We start from the raw sequence: 17670 nt of genomic DNA on the forward strand, positions 1-17670 counted from the left end.
GGGGGGGGGTTCATTGGGGTCACTTATGTGACGTGGTGGTCAAAACCGGACTCAGTTTCAATTTCTTGTCAAACTATGTCCACGTCGGTCGAAAACCATCTGAAATGGTATGGGGACTAAAGGTATCCAGTTTTAGAAGTTGAGCGAGTAAGTTTTGCATATTTCCAATTGAAGGAACGTTTCTATATTTTCAGAAGAGTTGTGGGATGAAAAATATGCTTTTCAATGAAAAAAATATATGAAAACACCACGCAAACCTAAAGGAGTTTCAATATTTTAGTAGGTAGTAATACATTAGCCGCCAATATATACCTAATGAGAGTTTTCTACAGATATTGATGAATGCGCACTACAAAATTACTGCAATGGGACATGTCAAAATTCTTTTGGAAACTTCACATGCTCAACTTGCCCACATAGACAAGAGTTTGATCCGATAAAAAGGCAGTGTGTTACATCAGCGAAGCAACACAATATTATTTTGGGTAAGTCATAGCTACCAAAATCTCCTCAGTGCAATTATAATTAACCAAATGCAGAGTGACTCAGAGAGCGATGATTAAATGTAGGTATTGCAACTGGAACTGGATGTGGCCTTGGATCCATAATTATTGCAGTCTGTGTAGTTGTATTTGCCAACAAGTGGAAGAAAGGCATCCAGAAGAGAATCCGACAAGCACACTTCAAGAAAAATCAAGGCCTACTCTTGCAGCAGTTGATATCAGATGAAAGCGCCACAAACAAAACAACGATATTCTCCTTAGAGGAACTAGAAGGCAACCAACAACTTTGAGGCCACTCGTGTTCTTGGTCGTGGAGGACACGGTACAGTTTACAAAGGGATTCTATCTGACCAACGGGTGGTGGCTATTAAAAAATCCAAAATTGTGGAGCAGACTGAGATAGACCAGTTTATCAATGAGGTTGCTATCTTATCTCAAATCATTCACCGCAATGTGGTAAAGCTATTTGGTTGTTGCCTCGAATCTGAGGTGCCTTTGCTGGTGTACGAGTTTATATCTAATGGTACATTGTATGACCTTCTTCACATTGATGTTACTGCCAAATGTGTGCTGTCATGGGATGATCGCATTAGGATTGCTGTAGAAGCAGCAGGGGAACTTGCTTATCTACACTCAGCTACTGCAATACCGATTTTCCATAGAGACGTAAAATCGTCTAACATACTAATGGATAGCAGCTTCGCTACGAAGGTTTCTGACTTTGGTGCTTCAAGGTCTCTTTCCCTCGATGAGACTCATGTGGTGACTATTGTCCAAGGAACATTTGGTTACCTAGATCCAGAGTATTACCATACCGGGCAGCTAACTGAAAAGAGTGATGTCTATAGTTTTGGAGTAATACTTGTGGAACTTTTGACAAGAAGAAAGCCAATTTTTATCAATGATCTTGGTGGAAAACAAAACTTGTCCCATTATTTCGTGGAAGGATTGCAACAGGGAGGAATCATGGAAATAATGGATCCTCAGGTTGTCAACGAGGCAAACCCGGAAGAGATTGATGATATTTGCTCACTTGCGGAAGCATGCCTGAGACTCAAAGGAAGAGATAGACCTACTATGAAAGAAGTAGATATGAGGTTGCAATTCCTGAGAACTAAGAGGCCAAGAAAATGCGAGATTCTCCCAGCTAGTGATGAGGAGATTGAGCCTTTTTTATGCCCAAAGGTTGGTAATTCTGATGCACCAATGAATGCTATCAATGCTGGTAATTCAACATCAAAAGGCACCTCCAGTTGCTACAGTCTCGAGCAAGAACTCTCATCGTCGGTCACTTGGCCACGCTAACTACATATGTGCAATACTACAATCGCATCCTTCCTAGTATTCATTTGAATTACCATTTATTTTCTATGGATTTATATTAAGTTACATATAGTTCACATTAGAAAAGATTATGTAATGTAGTTTAGCTTATGTATATTTGCAAAATTTATTTGTAGCTCATGTCAGTTGTGTACAATTGCATTGCAATTATTTGCAATGAATATGCCTGAAATGAATAACTTAAGGTACATCATTGGGACGAGGATCCCCTGACGTGGGCTGTCCCACCATTGGGTAGAAGCGAAAGTAGGCTATTCTCGTAAAGGAATATCGTAACGGGCGACTAGGTAAAGGACGACCCACCCAGACTGCCCTTCATCGGCACGAAAGTAAGATTGGACATGATAGACGGAAGCAGAATCGAGGCAGTACCAGTTTCCAGGTTTCGAGGAAGGAAATGTCCGCGGGGCTCTCTTATCATGTAATGGTTTAGAAGAGTCACGGTCCTGTTCCCCGCCGGGCTTTTTCTCGAGGTCCAGAGGGGAAGACGAAGTACAGCCTAGTTCAGAGAGTCACGATTGAATCCAGGTTAATTCAGCGGAAGATTGAGTTTGATAGGGAGCAGATTTATGTTCAAATTGCACATAACATAACAAGAATTCTCTATATACCCTTGACCTTTCTTAAGAACCAGCACTGACATGTGGGTCCCACCAGGCGTGGGTCACACCTGTTAGCGGCCCAAAGGCAGGGTAAGGCAGGGATAGGTACGTCACAGGATCCATGTCCACATCATTGTACTTGGGTTGCGGTGGTGGAGAAAAAAGTTATTTCTCTTGGCTTACTTGGTTAAGGTTCCAATAAGATCTGACTAATGCCTAATTTAGAAGTAGTTTGCTGTATTTCTTATATTAACACTGTAAATGACTTCGAAGTGATTCCCTTGACGTCTCTTATCATGTGCACGTGTCTGCTTCGACACAGTTCCCGACCCTCGTTGTCACATGACGAGATCTGGGTTTGTCACACCCCCATTTAATAAGCATTGCTGCTCTGTTAATTATATTGCCATGTCACCATTCTTATATTGCTAATTGCCAGTTGATCGAAACTTAATTCAAACATAAAGTTATAATGCATGTCAGAAATAATAATAATTCATTTGGCAAATCTAAAATGTTTACATTATGTCATAAATACCTCAAGTATTTGTAAAAATGAAATGAATCCCACTTGGGTTTTCATCTTGTCCCAAGCATCAATTTTGTGGACCAAAATAAATAAATAAATAAAACCATTTATAATCAAAATACAGAATTGGATGTTTCCAAAAGGCTTGAAACATTTTGAACTGATACATGCTATACCTAGTATTCATGTTCCAAGTTCCATATATAATAAATTTCATTTGGTGGACCAACTAAATACCAAAAAATAGTTGAAAAAGAGACAGAAAAGAAAAAAGCACAATTATGCACATAGCCCACCTACTACAGAGGACATACGGCCCACCTAAGACTTCCCCTTCATCCTTAATGGAGGCAGGAGAGGCGTGGCGATTATCCGAGCCACCATGGCTGTGGATGGCCTCCCCGGTACCCCCGAACCCTATAAGGACGCCCTCCCGAAACCCTAGCCCACTATCATCTGCCCCTTGTCTCCCCATTGCTCCCCTCCTCACCTGCTCGAATTTGAGATCGGAGTTCGATGTGGTGACCGCGCCCATCATCGCCGCTGCCGCGGCCATCGTCGTCGTCGTTGTCGCGGGAGAAGGCCTCCAGGAGCCCCGCCATCACCGTCTCCTTACTCTCTATGGTATGGTTCGTTGCTAGGCCGACACTAAGCTCGCCATCAATGGTATTCTCTGCCTCGGACTTCACAATGTCGTTGTCGATTCACCAAGCTCCGGCTCGTCCCCTGGCTCCCCGACCTCGCTGTCGCGGTCGTGGTGAGGCACTCAACTACTATCTGGACCCAACCAGCTACTAGTGTTGGATTTCATTAATACGGTTTTTAATTATTTTTGGGGATTACTATGTTATTCTGGTAAGTTGTTCTATGATTAAAAGAATGGTGCTCATGCATTTAGTACAACTCCTCTATGTTCGTAATGCTGGAGAATGCTTACAGGAAAACATGAGGTACGCCCATGATACGTCTCCGTCGTATCTATAATTTTCGATTGTTCCATGGCAATATTCTTCAACTTTCATATACTTTTGGCAACTTTTTACATTATTTTTGGGACTAACATGTTGATCCAGTGCCCAGTACCAGTTCCTGTCTATTGCATGTTTTATGTTTCACAGAAACCCCATATCAAACAGAGTCCAAACGGGATAAAAACGGACGGAGAATTATTTTGGAATATTTGGTATTTTCCGAAGGAAGAATCAACGCGAAACAGTGTCAAAGGTGGCCCCGAGACAGGGGGGCGCGCCCTCCCCCCCTTGGGCGCGCCTGGCACCCTCGTGGGCCACCCGTAAGGCCGTTGATGCCCTTCTTTTGCCGCAAGAAAGCTAATTTTATGAGAAAAATCTGGGCAAAAGATTCACCCCAATCGGAGTTACGGATCTCCGGATATAAAAGAAACGGTGAAGGGGCAGAATCTAGGAACGCGGAAACAAAGAGAGACAGAGAGATAGATCCAATCTCAGAGGGGCTCTCACCCCTCCTACACCATGGGAGCCAAGGACCAGAGGGGAAACCCTTCTCCCATCTAGGGAGGAGGTCAAGGAAGAAGGAGAACAAGGGGGGCTCTCTCCCCCTTGCTTCCGGTGGCGCCGGAACACTGTCAGGGGCCATCATCATCACCACGATCTACACCAACACCTCCATCATCCTCACCAACATCTCCATCATGTTCCCCCATCTATATTCAGCGGTCCACTCTCCCGCAACCCGCTGTACCGTCTACTTGAACATGGTGCTTTATGCTTCATATTATTATCCAATGACGTGTTGCCATCCTATGATGTCGGAGTAGATTTTCGTTGTCCTATCGGTGATTGATGAATTGCTATGATTGGTTTGAGTTGCATGTTTTATTATTGGTGCTGTCCTATTGTGCCCTCCGTGTCACGCAAGCGTGAGGGATTCCCGCTGTAGGGTTTGCAATATGTTCATGATTTTCTTATGGTGGGTGGCGTGAGTGACATAAGCACAGACCCGAGTAAGTAGGTTGTTTGCGTATGGGATAAAGGGGACTTGATACTTTAATGCTATGGTTGGGTTTTACCTTAATGATCTTTAGTAGTTGCGGATGCTTGCTAGAAGTTTCAATCATAGGTGCATATGATCCAAGAAAAGAAAGTATGTTAGCTTATGCCTCTCCCTCAAATAGAATTGCAATAGTGATTACCGGTCTAGTAACATAGTCAATTGCTTAGGGATAATTTCACAACTCCTACCAGCACTTTTCCACACTCGCTATATTTACTTTATTGCATCTTTATCTAAACAGCCCCTCCTTTTTATTTACGTGCTCTTTATTATCTTGCAAACCTATCCAACAACACCTACAAAGTACTTCTAGTTTCATACTTGTTCTAGGTAAAGCGAACACTAAGCATGCGTAGAGTCGTATCAGTGGCAGATAGGACTTGGGAGAATATTTGTTCTACCTTTAGCTCCTCGTTGGATTCGACACTCTTACTTATCGAAAGAGGCTACAATTATCCCCTACACTTGTGGTTATCAGCCCACTCTCGACGCCGTGTCTTTCAGCAGGATATACCAGGTCTTAACATAGATACACAATCCTGAATTCTATTTTTATGATGGATTTTAGGTGCTACAACATGTATGGACAAGGATACGACATGTCATTAACCAGTCCACACTATTGGAGAATTGGGTGTTCCTCGTACTTGGTTGATAACTTGGTTCTTAACTGATGGAAATACTTATCTCTACTTTGATGCATCACCCTTTCCTCTTCAAGGAAAAAATCAACGCAAGCTCAAGAAGTAGTAGGAAGTATTTCTGGCGTAGTTGCCGGGGAGGATATACATCAAACCTACCAAGTACCTATCATAAACTCTCATCTCTTGCACTTACATTATTTTCCATTTGCCTCTCGCTTTCCACTCCCCCACTTCTAAAAGTTTTCAGAAACACACAAAAATATTTTGCTTTTTATTCACCCTCCTTTCCGTTCGCTATTTCATTTTCCTTTTGTTTGCTTTCGTGCTAGATTGGTTGCTTTGTCATGTGATACGTCTCCAACGTGCCTATTTTTTTATTGTTCCATACTATTATATTATACATATAGGCTATTTTATATGCATTATGGTACTATTTTATATCATTTTTGGACTAACCTATAAACCTAGTGCCAAGTGTCAGTTGCTGATTTTCCTTGTTCTTGACTTTTTTCAGAAAGGAATATCAAACGGAATCCAAACAGAATAAAACTTTGTGGAGATTTTTCTTGGACCAAAAGAAACCTACGAGGCTCGGAGAGAAGGCCGGAAGGTTCCCGAGGTGGCCACAAGCCACATGAGTGTGCCCTGGGGGGGGGGGGCAGGGCGCCCCCCTAGCTTGTGGGTCCCTCTGGAGTCCGCCAACCCTATTTCTTGGCCTATATATTCTCAAATATTCCCCAGCGTAAGAAGTGTGTACAAAAATACTTTTCAGCCGCCGCAAGTCCCAGAACTATGAGATCCCATCTTGGGGAATTTTCTGGCGATCTGCTGGAGGGGGATTCAATCACAGAGGGGGTCTACATCAACCTTGCTACCCCTCCGATGATGTGTGAGTAGTTTACGACAGACCTATGGGTCCATAGCTGGCACATTAGTAGAAAAAGGGTCAAATCTGAGACACATTAGTGCCGGTTTGATTTTTAGCCGGCACTAATGTGTCCATTAGTGCCGGTTCCAATGGCTAGCCCCCCGCTCTCATTAGTACTAGTGCATGGCGAACCTTTAGAACCGGTTCGTGCCACGAACCGGTACTAAAGAGTGTGGTGGTTGGATGTTGTCAGTCTGGGGCCCCTCCAGCACCTGTAGTACCGGTTCATGGCACGAACCGGTATTAAAGGTCATCGTACATAAACCCTTCATCCACCCGAGCTCGCTCTGTTCTTCCCCTTTCCCCCCACTTCCTCTGTTCTTCCCCTCTCTTCCTCGAGCTCATCACAAATTTTGCCCAAAATTTGTCAAGATTTGAAGGCCCCCATCCATTCAAATGATCACAAAGGTTAGCAACTTTGTCCTTTCATCTCTCATTGCTAGATTAGCTCTTGCAATGCTTTGTATAGTGATTAATTTATTATTTTTGTAATTTGGGAGGAATTATATGTGCTAGTATTTGATTTATATGCAATTTGAGGTCAAAAATAACACTTAGTTTGCATATGTAGGTGTTGTTTACTTAGTGCCTTCTAAATCTCTGTCGTAACCACCGTCGATCGCCCGCACCGTCCCGTCGCCGGCACCACCTTGTGGTGAGGCTCTTGTTCATGAATGTTTTACATTACCAAATTGATGTTTGTGTGATTTGGATATATAGTTACTTATATAATTGTCTTACCCGTACGTTGTTTGTTATACATAGTGCCATGGTTTTGATATCCGTCCCCGTCGGCCCTCGTCCTTGTTATGATTCATATGTGGTATATTCTCTTTTAAAACTAGTTGTTGGATTTCGTGTTTCTGACAAATTATGCCCATCAAGTTGACATAGATATTTTTATCTAGGAGGTATGTGAACTGGAAATTCCAACCGACCCTATTGTCGAGATGTTAAATTTAGTTGAAAGAGAAAACAAGTATTTGAAAGAAAAATTGAAAAGAATTGAGGGGGAGAAGATGGAATTGGAGTTGCATGTTGCCGATGTCATCGATGATCACAAGATCAAGATGGAGAAAATGCGGTTGAAGATTAGAAAGATTAGAAAATATGCCATTGATAGTGTGGCTTGGTATCATTATGCTGTTGGATCAATTGTTACCTTAGTTGCGATCTTGATCACATTTGTTGTTGCATTTAAATTCTTTAGCTAGAGAGTTATTTGTATGTTGCATTTAATTAAGTGTTGTATATGAACTTTATGTATGAACTTGTATTAATTTGGTCTATTCAGTGTTGTGTAATGAAGATGAGCCGACAATGGATGTATGATGACCGATGCTCTCCCGATTTCATTAATGGTGTGCATACTTTTCTGCTTTCCGCTGAGGCAAACAAGCGGGCGGATGGTTTTATGCCTTGTCCATGTGCTGGCTGTAAGAATGGTCACAATTACTCTACGTCAAGAACCATTCACGTCCACCTATTTGAGTCCAGTTTCATGCCCCACTATAATATTTGGGCCAAGCACGGGAAAAGAGGGATTATGATGGAAGACAATGAAGAAGAAGAGGACGACTACATCTATCCTAGCCATTGGTTCCCTGAATACGATGATACAACAATGGGGGAAGAAGGTGAGCCGGCAATGCAGGAAGAAGCTGAAGAAGAGGCATCAGATGAGCCCGCTGATGATCTAGGTCGAGCCATTGCCAATGCAAAGAGAAACTGGGCAAGTGATTTGGAGAGGAAGAAGTTGGAGCGCATGTTAGAGGATCACAAGAAATTGTTGTACCCGAATTGCGATACTGACAAAAAAAAGTTGGGCACCACACCGGAATTGCTGCAATGGAAGGCAGAGAATGGTGTATCTGACAAGGGATTTGGAAAATTGTTGGTAATGATAAAGAATATGCTTCCAAAGGACAATGAATTTCCCGAGAGTACGTATGAAGCAAAGAAGGTTGTCTGCCCTCTAGGGTTAGAGGTGCAGAAGATACATGCATGCCCTAATGACTGCATCCTCTACCGCGGTGAGTACGAGGATTTGAACGCTTGCCCGGTATGCGGTGCATTGCGTTATAAGATCAGTCGTGATGACCCTGATGATGTCGAGGGCGAGCGCCCCAGGAAGAAGATTCCTGCCAAGGTGATGTGGTATGCTCCTATAATACCACGGTTGAAACGTTTGTTCCAAAACAAAGAGCATGCGAAGGTTATGCGGTGGCACGGAGAAGACCGTGAGAAAGACGGAAAGTTGAGAGTACCCGCTGATGGTTCGAGGTGGAGAAAAATCGAGAGAAAGTACAGGGAGGAGTTTGCAGGTGACCCAAGGAACGTATGGTTTGGTCTAAGCGCAGATGGCATTAATCCTTTTGGGGAGCAGAGCAAGAACCATAGCACGTGGCCTATGACTCTATGTTTGTATAACCTTCCTCCTTGGTTGTGCATGAAGCGGAAGTTCATTATGATGCCAGTGCTCATCCAAGGCCCTAAGCAACCCGGCAATGACATTGATGTGTACCTAAGGCCATTAGTTGAATAACTATTACAGCTATGGAATTGAACAGGTGTACGTGCGTGAGATGAGCACAGACAGGAAGAATTTGACCTAAAGGCGTTGCTGTTCGTGACCATCAATGATTGGCCTGCTCTTAGTAACCTTTCAGGACAGACAAACAAGGGATACCGTGGATGCACGCACTGTTTGGATGATACCGACAGTATATATTTGGAGAGTTGTAGGAAGAATGTGTACCTGGGACATCGTCGATTTCTTCCGAGCAGGCATCCCGTAAGAAAGAAAGGCAAGCATTTCAAAGGTGAGGCGGATCACCGGACGAAGCCTCGCCACCGTACTGGTGCTAATGTACATGATATGGTCAATGATTTGAAGGTAATCTTTGGAAAGGGTCTTGGCGGACAACCTGTTTTGAAGGACGCTGACGGACGCACACCCATGTGGAAGAAGAAATCTATATTTTGGGACCTACCATATTGGAAAGACCTAGAGTTCCGCTCCGCAATCGACGAGATACACGTGACGAAGAATCTTTGCGTGACCCTGCTTGGCTTCTTGGGCGTGTATGGGAAGACAAAAGATACACCAGAGGCACGGGAGGACCAGCAATGTATGCACGAAAAAGACGGCATACATTAGGGTCAGGCCAGCTACGCTCTTACCAAAGAAGAGAAGGAAATCTTCTTTGAATGCCTTCTTAGCATGAAGGTACCGTCTGGCTTCTCGTCGAATATAAAGGGAATAATAAATATGGCAGAGAAAAAGTTCCAGGACCTAAAGTCTCATGACTGCCACGTGATTATGACCCAACTGCTTCCGGTTGCATTGAGGGGGTTTCTATCGGAAAATGTTCGATTAGCCATTGTGAAGCTATGTGCATTCCTCAATGCATTCTCTCAGAAGGTAATCGATCTAGAAATCATACCTAGGTTACAGAATGATTTGGTGCAATGTCTTGTCAGTTTCGAGTTGGTGTTCCCACCATCCTACAACATCATGACGCACGTCCTAGTTCACCTTTGCGAAGAGATTAACATTTTGGGTCCTGTATTTCTACACAATATGTTCCCCTTTGAGAGGTTCATGGGAGTCTTGAAGAAATATGTTCATAACCGTGCTAGACCAGAAGGAAGCATCGCGAAGGGCCATGAAAATGAGGAGGTCGTTGAGTTTTGTATTGACTTTATTCCTGACCTTAAGCCGATTGGTGTTCCTGAGTCGCAGCATAAGGGCAGACTGAATGGAAAAGGCACGCTAGGAGGTGATCAAATAATATGTATGGACGGGCATTCTCTCACTGAAGCACAATACACAGTTCTACAGAATTCCGCCCTGGTGGCTCCGTATATGGAGGAACACAAGAATTTTCTACACTCCAAACACCCGGAAAAGTCTGACGACTGGATTACACGTGAACAAACGAGGACTTCCGCCGGTTGGTTGCAGAAACGTGCCATGCATGATGGCGATATTGAAGATGACTTGTACTCGCTGTCCCAGTTACCATCTTTGAATATAATGACTTTTAAAGGGTACCAGATAAATGGGAATACATTTTACACGATCGCCCAAGATAAGAAGAGCACCAACCAAAACAGTGGTGTCCGCTATGATGCAACAACCAACAAGGGAAAGGAAACACATTATGGTTACATAGAGGACATATGGGAACTTAACTATGGAGGTGGTTTGAAGGTCCCTTTATTTCTGTGCAAATGGGTCAATATGACATGAGGCGGGGTAACGGAAGATCCGCAGTACGGAATGACAACAGTGGATCTCAACAATCTTTTGTATGCAGACGAACCATTCGTCCTAGCCAATGATGTGGCGTAGGTTTTTTATGTGAAAGACATGTCTACCAGGTCAAGAAAAAGAAAAGATAAGGAAGCGAATGGATCGTACTACGAGCCAAAGCGCCACATAGTTCTTTCAGGGAAAAGAAACACCATGGGAGTGGATGACAAGACAGACATGTCAGAAGATTATGAAAAGTTTGATGAAATTGCTCCATTCACAGTGAATATTGACCCAAGCATCCAGTTAAATGATGAAGATTTTCCATGGCTACGGTGCAAAGGGACACACGCGAAGAAAAAGTTTCACACCCAAAGATCTGGGATGTGATCGGGTTCACTATCATCACTTTCTTCTGTGTTTCACACCCAGGAGAGGGAATCTCTGGAATAGTTAGGGTAGTTATGTGTTTTTGCATTTGGAACGCGAAGAAATTTTATGTGGAAACAAATTTTAAAGTTAAGTTAAACATAAGAAACTGATCTATAATGATAAAACCAATATTTTAAATAGCACGCTATTTCACCGTTATAACGCGGTTATAGCATATTTGGAAGGGAGACGTTACGTTTTGGCAAAATCGGACGCTACGGCGCTAATCGTGTAATTAGCGCGCTACACACGCTATAATGTTGTAACATTGTAACGTTATAACGTGCAGACCATGCAAAACTGAAATAAGCACAGCCCAGCAGGCCTAGCAGGCCAAAACCAACCCACGACCACTAGCTTTCTCACTCCTTTTATCAGATTCTCCAACTAGCTTTCTCACTCCTTTGATCAGATGCATATATTGCTTGCTCCGATGAAAAATTTAGTTGCTTAAATACTTTATTTCTAGATATATTTGATTTTTTTTGCAAACGCTATTTTGAAATATAGCATGCTATTAGCGTGCTATAACTTGTGTAGCATTTAGAGAAGGGCCTCGCTATATTTTGTAGCGCGCTATTTAAAATATTGGATAAAACACACTAATAATATTAAACATAAGAAAAAAGAATCACTGAAAAACTAGTGATTCACACAAATTTCAAATAATTGAAAACTTAAACTATTCAAATTTGAAAACTACCGGCACTAACCTAAAGCAAAAATATTCACAAAGAAACTCTATATATAGCAAAAATAAATAAAACAAAAATAAATAAAGCAAAAAAAATTAAAGCAAAAAAATTTAAGAAAATAAAAAATTCCACCTAATGGGCCTGAGCGGCCTGCATACGACTAGAAACACAACATTTTGTTGGGCCAGGATGCAGGCCCGCAAAGGCACAGTAGGCCCATAGGGCAGCATATAATAGGTAGGCCCAGTAGGCCTGCTTTGGAGAGGAGCTCGAGAGAGCTACCGCACTGGGGCTTATAAACGAGTGCCACTATAAGAAATATGTCAACTTGTGACCTTGACTATTGGTCACTGAAAGGTCATGGTTTTTCATTTGCGACCTTTTTGTGACCAAACAGAGAAGGTCAAAAGCTGGCGGTCGTTAACTGACTATAGCGACCTTCTCTGTGAGAAGGTCGTAGACGTTTACGACAAAAATATGCCTATTGTTTTGTTTTGGTCACTAGCAACCTCCCTAGGCCACGTAGGTATCCAGCCTGGCAAGCTGATGTGGCACAAGATTCAGCCCGGTCCGATTCGGTGTTTTACATGGGCCGAGCCCATTAATTCAGCCTTTCTATATTTTTTTCGTGTCAATTTTTGGTCGATTTCATGGGCCTAGCCCAACATTATAGCCTTTTTATTTTTGGGCTGTAGCCTTTGTTTCTCTTTTTTTAATGCATGCGAATTGTCAAATTTTGGTAAGTGGGTCCCAAATGTGACGTTCTAGTTTGTGGGACCATACTGTCAAGGTCATGTTCTTTCATATTTCAATAAGCAAATACAACAAACAGACACAATATTTTAAATAACAGCAGGAAGCAATCTGCTACATCATATAACATGCATAAAAATGTGATCAGCATCAAGTTTACAATTAGATAACACACATACTGCCCAAGTGTATCAGCCCAAGTCTATCACAGGAGCCCTACAAGTTCTGCTACATCATATAACACACAAATAGGATCAGCTCCCAGAACTAGCACACGTACAAGTTCTGCTACAAGGAGTTCATTACTCCCAGAACTAGCTCAATGAGGTAAAACTATGCTTCATCCAACTTCTTTGTCCTGAATGAAATGCCAGCATGTGCACATTGTAGAACAAAATGTTTAGGGACAAAATAAAAGTAAATCGAACAACAAAGTATCAAAAAAACCAAAGTATTAAAAACTGCAGTAATTTACTCATAGTTGGCAGGTACACAATACCATGGTTTTAATATAAAATACAGAGAAAGTGGTTGGCTACAACATAGAATGCTGTAAAATTTGTAGACTAGCCCTTAAGCAGTCGCATCTAGCTAGCCGATGTGGCAGCCAATGCAAACACGAGCTAGCCGGTTGTGTACTGTTCCTGTTATGTTAATCTAGCTAAGTAGGTTGGCTAGCCCTTGCCATTCAGGTCCATATTAACTGAAGCATACATAGACGGCAGATTTTGGCATGCTAGAATTCTTACAACAAAGAAGATTGTTTGTCCAGTAAATTATTCGTTAGGAACATCTCAGGTATACAAGAAACGGGATAATTATTCATTATCCATATGAGGGTGACCTCTGTGGTGCAGTCTATTAAGCACGAGTACATTAAGAAACCCCGAAACAAAACCCTAAGCAACAAGATATCAAGCAGAGGCCCACAATTCAATGTATTTCAGGCCATGGGGGCACCAAACTGCATAACCATGCATGCAAACGAAGCAAATAGCACAAATAATGGCATTTAAAAAGTGCACCAATAGTTGCATTTAAGGTAAACAAGAGCTGCATAGCAGAGTGCAAGAGAATGACAGCATAATTCTTGCTTGCTGCAATCTAAACAACATCACCACAAGTTCTATGATGCATCCAAACTTGTGAATTTGTGCATAGATCCAAGCATGATACTATGTGAGCCAGAAGTGTGCTGCAGATTGCCTTTGCCAGGGAGACCTAAATGCAGGAAGTGTGCCACAGACCCAAACAATATCACGGACATAAGCTAATCAACGGAGGAACGAGGAGGACATCGGGACCTAGCCTGTACATGAAGATGTCTCGGTTTGCAAGCAGCCCTCCTTCTCCGGCTCCCACTTCGCACATGAGGTCTTCCAGGGATATGTTGTGCACCTGATCACCACCTCCCTGCATGTCACACACACACACACACACACACACACACACACACACACACACACACTATGCAAGTTAGATTACATACAGATAGATTGTGTTTCTAATGCCCAGCCGCCACAGGCCGTTGTTAGTCAGCAAATTATGATCAGGGTGGAACATACAAGATAAGCAGACAACATTTGTAACAAAATAATATAGAAGGAAACAGTTATGAAACTTTGAAAGTTTTTACACGTTTGGAAGGTTTTATGTGCTTATCTTCACAACAAATGGTAAATTAATGCCGCAGCATCCTATTTGCATCCATTCCGTAGAACAAAGAAGTGATATAAAGAATTTTAGATAAAATGACACCCTGATAACTGTATAAATTTCTGTTGGGTGGGGGGATAATCTAGAAATATACCAATCTGAACACTAAACCAACATGTTATCTGAACATTCCCCTGCCGAAATGAACTCGTATATGGAAATACAAACCAACAAATCAGACAAACATAGCAATTTCTGCACACTCCATAGCAGGTATTACTGACTAAACCAACCTATTTCCTCTAGTATTTCACAGAGATTACAGGTCCGTACACAACAGCGGCCTAATTCCCTTGACAGGGCTAAGCACTACAAAGAAGTCGACCTAGGCAATACGTGATGGAACTAACAAAGCAGGTGTAGAGTCGATGCTACGCAGACATTACGGAGCAGAATCGACCGGGTTCAGGTGGATGAATCGACATCGCATCGGCTGGCTCACCAAGGTTGCTCGAGAAGGAAAAGGAATGGACCCAAATCCGTACCTCAGCTCGGAGGAGCCGATGACCCAGGCTGGTCGACGCCGACGAGCGTGGTCGGCAGGATGCCGAAGAGAAAATCGCCGAAGGAGATGTCGTAGCTCCGAGGCGCGCGCCGTGGTGCTCCTGCCATGGGCCAAGCGCGCGAGTACGGTTGGGCTCCTCCCGCTTCTCCTCCAGAGGCCTCCACCGTGCGCTACTCCCACACGAGCCCTACATGTCACCCAAGGAGAGGAGAGGAGCGCATATGTTAGGAACCGCAGGAGAAGGAGGGGAGGCACGGAGTGTCGTGCGCGTACGTGGTCATGGCAGGGCACGCTGCCATCCTGGCCGTGGACTGCCTGCCTGTGGTCGCCGGGCCCATGAGACGAGGCACCGTGCGACAAAATGCCAAGGACAGAGTTGTTGGTTGGCTTGGAGTGGATAAGGCTAGGGGAGAACGGGAGGGAGGGAGGAGCTCGATCTCGTCTATGGTGAGGGTCGTCGATGGTGGGCGGCGGCAGATCGAGATGTGAGGGAGGGAGAGGGTGACTTGGAGATGGGGATCTGGGATCGAGGGGCGAGGGAGAGGGTGACTTGGAGATGGGGATCTGGGATCGAGGGGCGCGGGGGAGGGTGGAGCAGCGACGCTTGGGGGGTTGGGGTCGAGGTGGCCATCGCGCGTAGGAATGGAGATGGAGGCCGGGGGCTCTAACTTGGATTGGATCTGGGCGGCAGCGGCGATTGGGAGAAGGGGGCTAGGGTTTCGTGGGTGGACGAGGATGAGAGGGATACGGGGTGATTCGGGAGGGGGTGAGAGCGACGAGGGGGGTGTGGGCTGCCGTCGGATCCGGGCGCATCTGACGGTGCTTAAGCCATGATCCGCGTGAGCTGATTTTAGACCTATCAGAACAGAGAACCCCCTTTGATGATGTTAAGACCATTTAAATTGGTCATAATCGATTGAAAATAAGATTTTGAATCATGTCTGTTATTTGACTACCTGAGAAATTTATAAAAATATGGAAATAGAAAACCTTCGCATTGTGTCACCAAGTGTGAACTACTTTTCAGTAAAAATAACAAACTTTGAATATTGTTAATATCATTAAAAAAGTGTTCTAAGATATGAGTTTTTTGTAAGCGAATCATTTTTCGAGTGTCCAAAATGATTTTTTTATAAAGAACCTAGCAAATATTTGTTGCAAATTTGGAGCACATCTATTTTATAATTCACAATCATAGCACGTGTGGAGCACATCAAATACTTTTTCAAGCTTATGTAGTTGTGTTTTTCTATTTGTTTCTCTTGTGTTTTTTGCACAAGGGTGCATTTTAGAATGGCATAGTTCGTTCAAATTATCTCATATTGTGCACAAGGGTGCATATTGGAATGACAAACAATGTTGCCTAAGGAAGTTTTCATTTTCTTTGGACGAAAAATCAATTTTCCATTTTTTAGTGCCCAAAATGAGTTTTTTTTGTGAAGCACCTATCATATATTTTCGCAAAATTGGACCATATAATTTTTATAAAAAAACTAGGCCATATTTAATGCACAATTTACCAAATGGTTGGGGGTCAAAAAATTTGATCCACCTCAGGTGAAAAAGAGAAATCTTCGTCGATTCAGTACGAAGCGAGTCAAATTTGAACTACACCTGCCTCATAGTTTGCTCTTTATTTTTTCCAAAAATCATTTCTAGGTACATAAGTATCTATTTAATCATAGAAACAGAAAAAACTTCCAAGATTCAACCACTAGCTAGGAACGGTCAAGCCCGCCGTTTTGACCGCATTTTGAAACGGGCAGAAAAAATTCAAAAAAAATCAAAAAATTGGAAAACCTTCGCATTGTGTCATTATATATGACCAAGTTTCCAGGAAAAATAATAAACTTGTAATACGGTAATTATTTTAAAAAAGTGTGCTCATAAATGAGCTATCATGCGTGAAGATTCATGGCTTTCAAGCCAAATGATCAATCTTATGGCCACATTCATGGCATAGTTTGTTCAAATGATCTGATATTGTGCACAAGGGTGCATCTTGGAATTCCAAACAATGTTGCCTAAGGAAGTTTTCATTTTCTTTGCATGGAAAATTCATTTTTCATTTTCTGAGTGCCCAAAAGGAGGTTTTTTTGTGAAGGAACTACCAAATAATTGTTGCAAAATTGGACCAAATCATTTTTATAAAATACTAGGCCATATATAATGCACAATTGACAAAATTGTTGGGTGAAAAAAGTTTTCATCTACCTCTGGTGAAAAAGACAAATTGTCGTCGATTCAGGTGGAAACAGGTCAAATTTGAACTGTAGCTGCCTCATAGTTTGCTCTTTATTTTTTCCAAAAATCATTACTAGGTACATAAGTATCTATTTAATCATAGAAACACCAAAAAACTTCCAAGATTCAACCACTAGCTAGAACGGTCAAGCCCGTCATTTTGACCGCATTTTGAAACGGGCATAAAAAATTCAAAAAAATAAAACAATTGGAAAACCTTCGCATTGTGTCATTATATGTGACCAAGTTTCCAGGAAAAATAATAAACTTGTAATACGGTAATTATTTTAAAAAAGTGTTCTCAGAAATGAGCTATCACGCGTGAAGATCCATGTCTTTCAAGCCAAATGAACAATCTTATGGACACATTCATGGCATAGTTTGTTCAAATGATCTCATATTGTGCACGAAGGTGCATCTTGGAATTCCAAACAATGTTGCCTGAGGAAGTTTTCATTTTCTTTGCATGGAAAATTCATTTTTCAT

The 17670-nt window shown here is 42.5% G+C and overlaps 1 pseudogene; it reads left to right on the forward strand.

Moving 5' to 3' along the window:
* Nucleotides 1-2002, forward strand: part of LOC119323659 — a 19542-nt pseudogene extending 17540 nt beyond the window's left edge.
* Nucleotides 2003-17670: the final 15668 nt, after the last annotated feature.

This window comes from Triticum dicoccoides, chromosome 6B, assembly GCF_002162155.2.
Source record: "Triticum dicoccoides isolate Atlit2015 ecotype Zavitan chromosome 6B, WEW_v2.0, whole genome shotgun sequence".
NCBI lineage: Eukaryota > Viridiplantae > Streptophyta > Magnoliopsida > Poales > Poaceae > Triticum > Triticum dicoccoides.